We start from the raw sequence: 5,988 nt of genomic DNA, 5'->3' as shown, positions 1-5,988 counted from the left end.
CCTGATTAGTATATCTGGCCTATTAATGTATAAACATATGATTTATTTTATGAAAGATAAAATGCATAGGTGCCTGCATATCACAGGGGGCATATTTGTTATATTTACTGGATAATCTGGATAATCTTTTCCACCAGTGGTTATAAGAAACGATTCCAGTTTCCACTTCAGCTCGGTTTTGTGTGATTTCTTACTATTGCTGGTCTAGCATTCTATTTGAGTGAAGCAAACCGAAATACAGTCACTACTTACATCTCATACTGTACTGTATGGAAACACTGTACTTGCATTACCAGGGCAATGACTGATAGTGATACATCTGTGTTACAAGCTCTGTTATCAGTGCCACAGTGGAAAACCAAACCATATCCATATCAAAGACCATAATGGTAAAGTTAAGCAATGAGAACCTGATGGTGGAAAAACGGCTTAAGACAGATAGATTGATCTATTAAAATGCAAGGTGCATATGTATAGTCATGAATGTCATTGCATTTTATAATTCTTTTTTTAACATTGTACTGTAAACTGTTTAATTTTCAAAAAAACAAAAAAAAAACAACACTTGTGATATCTAAATTTGTGCATACAGTTGGTCATCTAGTTTTTGGAAAGAAAGGGAGTTAGTCCATTCCAGCAGTTCGTCCATTTCTTGCTCCCAGTGTTCCTGCTCATCTGGACCCAGAGTCTGGGGGGTCAGCGGGTCTAGTGGGACACACAGCAGAAACTGAGATGAGGTGAGGTGGGGTCTCTTAGGGAACACAAACAGACTGATCTACAGGAGGAATCACCTGCAGCTTGGTGCTGTGTGTAGAGTCTTCTCATGCGTTCCACCCGCATGTGTTTCGCTGTGGTGTGTTTCTTCAGAAGCTTCTGAACAGGGCTGCACATATTGACCGTAAAACTTAGAATGACTGTGCTGGAGTTTATTGTAAGGGTGTTCCAATATCAAAAAAGTATATATGTAAAGGTGAAGCACATCATATCCACTGAATAATATCACAGATTGATTATAGGAGGTGTACAATTTAAAGTTGAAACAGTCCATGGAGTGCAGTTCTTAAAGAGACATTACAACTAATACTTTTTATTCTGTTTTTTATAACAATAGATCCTTGCATGGAAGCACATTTCCATTATACTGTATAAGAATCATGATCTGGTACACCATAATTATGACAAAAGTCAAAAGGTAAAGTTTAATAAAAAAAAAAATATATATATATATATATATATAAAACAAAAAATAAAAATTATGAAGTCATAATTATATAAAATATAATTATTAAAAAAGCCATAATTGAGACAAAATTATATTTTTTATGACTTTTCGTCTTTTGTCAATTTGTAGTTTTTATTTCAGTAAAGCATTTAATGATTGTAAAAACAAAGTCAATTATGAAATTAATACAAATTAGGACTTATTTTTCTACTTTTTAGTTCATAATTATGACTATTTAATTAAAAGTTGTAGTTTGCAATTGTGCTGAGATACAATTGGAGAACCTTGTACAGGAGTCCATTGCAAAGAGAATCGAGTGATTTTATGAGTGCCCCTTTATTTCAGAAATGTAAACTATATTTAATTTAAACTAAACTTTTAATTATTTTATAACTGAGCAGAGTAGAAATGGGTTACACCAACTGACATGTTGCGCTGTTCTTGAACGAGATGATCTGACTTATTGCCATATGACCGGACTGTACATCTGTCTCTACATCTGATGAATTCATCTGAATCTAAAATGAGAAATATCAATTCATTTTGGCAATGCAGACCATCTCCACATCAGACTCTGAAAATATTAATAAAGTTGATATATGTAAGATGTTCTCAAATATAAATGAAAAAGTTGCTAAGACTGCAAATATAACACTAACAGTAGATGTAATGATACTCTCTTTTTATGTACTTCATCACTTTAAATAAATAAATATCAAATCACTTACGTTTGTTTACCACCAGAAGTTCTGGGTTAGTGGTGGCAATTTTCATCCAAATGCTGAGATACCCCTCAAAGGCAATCCTACACACTTGTCTTGGAAAGAAGAGAAACTGGTTTGTTTAACAAAGCCTATATTTCTGTGATATCTATTACAAAACTTGACAGTAAAAGAGTGATGTTTAGTGGTCTTGCCTCTCCCTTGACTTCAGCCCCACACCTTCAGCACCTGTATTTGAACAAGTACAAAAAAAAGAAAGATTAGACAGTATTGTCATAATAAGATTTTGTAAATGTTATTTAGTTGCAATGATGTGAAAGGTAGAGTTGGTGGGTTATTCTTACCCTCCAGCTCCTGGCTGTTCTTCATGACTTGTGTTGATGGAGAGCAAGACAGCAGGTCATAGGCTTCCATTGTTACTGATTTCTTAAGCAGTAGGCAAGTGAACTCTTTAAAATTAGTGTAAAATAGGCCACTATAAAACAATATAGAAAAAATCCTATTATCAGAAACGTTATATACAAATAACTTCCTTTCGAGAAAACATTTATTCAGAATTTGCTGCATAGAGAACCGTGCAATACCATTTAAATAGACATATACAGGTGCTGGTCATATATAGAATATCATCAAAAAGTTGATTTATTTCACTAATTCCATTCAAAAAGTGAAAATTGTATATTATATTATATTCATTTATTACACACATACTGATATATTTCAAATGTTTATTTCTTTTAATTTTGATGATTATAACTGACAACTAAGGAAAATCCCAAATTCAGTATCTCAGAAAATTAGAATATTACTTAAGACCAATACAAAGAAAGGATTTTTAGAAATCTTGTCCAAATGAAAAGTATGTACAGCACTCGATACTTAGGGCTCCTTTTGCCCGAATTACTGCAGCAATGCGGCGTGGCATGGAGTCGATCAGTCTGTGGCACTGCTCAGGTGTTATGAGAGCCCAGATTGCTCTGATAGTGGCCTTCAGCTCTTCTGCATTCTTGGGTCTGGCATATCGCATCTTCCTCTTCACAATACCCCATAGACTTTCTATGGGGTTAAGGTCAGGCGAGTTTGCTGGGCAATTAAGAACGGGGATACCATGGTCCTTAAACCAGGTACTGGTAGCTTTGGCACTGTGTGCAGCTGCCAAGTCCTGTTGGAAAATGAAATCTGCATCTCCATAAAGTTGTCAGCAGCAGGAAGCATGAAGTGCTCTAAAACTTCCTGGTATATGCCTGCGTTGACCTTGGGCCTCAGAAAACACAGTGGACCAACACCAGCAGATGACATGGCACCCCAAACCATCACTGACTGTGGAAACTTTACACTGGACCTCAAGCAACGTGGATTGTGTGCCTCTCCTCTCTTCCTCCAGACTCTGGGACCCTGATTTCCAAAGGAAATGCAAAATATACTTTCATCAGAGAACATAAGTTTGGACAACTCAGCAGCAGTCCCGTCCTTTTTGAAGCGAGACACTTCTGACGCTGTCTGTCGTTCAGGAGTGGCTTGACACAAGGAATGCGACAGATGAAACCCATGGCTTGCATACGCCTGTGCATAGTGGTTCTTGAAGCACTGACTCCAGCAGCAGTCCACTCTTTGTGAATCTCCCCCACATTTTTGAATGGATTTTGTTTCACAATCCTCTCCAGGATGCGGCTATCCCTATTGCTTGTCAACCCTCTACATTTAGTCGCATATGCGACTAAATTTTACTCAGGGCAACTAAATGATGTCTATCATTAGCCATTGGCTAATAAATTATTAGATTTTACTCGCCAGTGTGTGTGTTCAAGGCTATTATAAGATTAGCACATTTTCACTCACTGAACACTGACTGAGCGCTTCAGAGTTTCACTCTCCATCAAGCGATCTGTACTTTTTCAATTCATCTCAATGGAAGCACAGCGCACCTGTATTTGACGCTCTGTAAACTCTAAACTGTGTGAAGGTGCACGACTCGCGGTCGCTGTTTCTCACACATGCAAAGAGGGAGAGCGAGAGTCTTATCACACTGAATCGACGTGCTACATGTAAACTATATTCTTTGTTGTATTTTCCTGTCAAAATAATGGAGTTCATTTAGAATTAAACAGCCATTTGGAACAAGCAGAAGATATGCCGGTTTCTTCGGTAGTGGGCAGAGCTAATGCGCAAATTGCAATTTCATTGGCTGGCGCTGATCTATTACCGTCCTCCCTGTTTTGATTTCAGCAAATCAGTTCGACCGAACGCGATTAATATTCATTAACCCAGCAACTCAGCAGTGCATGGTATATTGTTAGTATGGAGGTAGAATTAGTAGTAGTATTATCTTTTAATAATGATTAATATGATCTATTACTTTTTTTTTTTTTTTACAGAAACCCTGAATAACCAACAATTTCTTAAACATCACCACCAGTATTTGTGCCATTTTACAAAGATAAGCTGATTGGAATCGTGTGTGTGTGTGTGTAAAATAGTATATCAGTCTGGCAAGTAAATTGAAAAATTTACTAGCCAATGGCGATTATACTGCCAAGGTGTGCACAGAGGGTTGCTTGTACACTTTTTTTCTACCACATCTTTCCCTTCCCTTCGCCTCTCTATTAATGTGCTTGGACATAGAGCTCCGTGAACAGCCAGCCTCTTTTGCAATGACCTTTTGTGTCTTGCCCTCCTTGTGCAAGGTGTCAATGGTCACATCTTCCCCATGATTGTGTACCCTACAGAACTAGACTGATAGACCATTTAAAGACCTTTGCAAGTGTTTTGAGTTAATTAGCTGATTAGAGTGTGGCACCAGGGGTCTTCAATATTGAACCTTTTCACAATATTCGAATTTTCTGAGATACTGAATTTGGGATTTTCCTTAATTGTCATTTATAATCATCAAAATTAAAAGGAATATGTGTGTAATGAATGAATATAATATACAACTTCAACTTTTTGATGATATTCTAATTATATGACCAGCAGCTGTACTGTAATTCACTTAGTATCAAATGTATATAACAATATCACGACAGTGTCTAATTTAACCAAGTCTACCCAAATCTTTTTTAAGGACTTTAAATCAAAATCCGCAACTTAATTAATAAATCATATGCACTCAATCAGTGCTGGAATAGCGCATGTCGCTGCTTTATATAATCAGTAGTTACCTGTCAGTCACAGTTGCGTCTCATTAAGCCAGAATATTCCACTACCACTTCAGATCAGAGCTTGTTTATGAATGCATGTCGTTGTTGGGCAGCACATTCACTAATACAAACTTCCGTCAGTTGTTAAATGACTCATGAATATTAAATGCATCAAGGGCACGTTGCTCGGTAACCTTCCTGGAGCGTCATGTGACGTAATTAATATTCATAAGCAATGGTGACAGTGAAGGATTCTAAAGCGTCTGTACACTTTCTCTCTCTTTGATGCTGAAGTTACACTTTTTGCTTATAGCAATGTTTATTAAAAAAACTGAAATGTAAATATAACATTTAATATAAACGTAATAACAGTAGGGCCTCTTCGTCCGGTTCTTTCTAGAGTTGTGACGTTCGCGAACGAACCGATTCTTTTGAACGGCTCATAAACACGAACGATGGGAGCCGAGTCGCGGCTGGAGAGGAGCCGTTCTTTCTGTCGTTCTTTTTTCCTATGCGTGTTTCACACAGATGCACACAAATGAGCTCCCCCGCGAGACAGAACAGTTATAGGGGGAGGGGCGCACCCAGCGCAGGCAAACCCTTTATAGCGTGATGATATTAGTTATTAGTTGTGCACGCATCCTTCACGTGACTACTCCAGTGGAGAAAAACCCTGCATGCCTCTGTCATTGGGTAGGAGCGTTGAAAAAAAGCTGTTTTGCACAGACATTCATTGCAGCCCACTTTGTTATTGTTCATTGACTTGAAGGGGCTGATGTCCTATTTGCAAAGTTTACAGTAGTAGTAGTATGTATACATTTCCATTTTATTTATTCTAATTTTATCTACTTTAAATATTTTTTGTTTTCTATCAAAATGTTCTTGTGTGATAACAATGTTCTTGTGT

At 37.2% G+C, this 5,988-nt stretch overlaps 1 long non-coding RNA gene across 1 annotated transcript; it reads right to left on the bottom strand.

Moving 5' to 3' along the window:
* Positions 1-547: 547 nt before the first annotated feature.
* Positions 548-5,231, bottom strand: LOC132096798 (uncharacterized). Its single transcript, XR_009422618.1, has 6 exons — positions 5,103-5,231; positions 2,289-2,370; positions 1,951-2,172; positions 1,650-1,740; positions 792-883; positions 548-705 (listed from the first exon to the last, which is right to left on the bottom strand). It is a non-coding gene; the product is annotated as an uncharacterized LOC132096798 (long non-coding RNA).
* Between the last annotated feature and the right edge of the window lie 757 nt (positions 5,232-5,988).

Source organism: Carassius carassius, chromosome 20, assembly GCF_963082965.1.
Source record: "Carassius carassius chromosome 20, fCarCar2.1, whole genome shotgun sequence".
NCBI lineage: Eukaryota > Metazoa > Chordata > Actinopteri > Cypriniformes > Cyprinidae > Carassius > Carassius carassius.
Note: the sequence above shows the minus strand (reverse complement) of the source record. Positions and strands in the feature narration are given on the sequence as shown.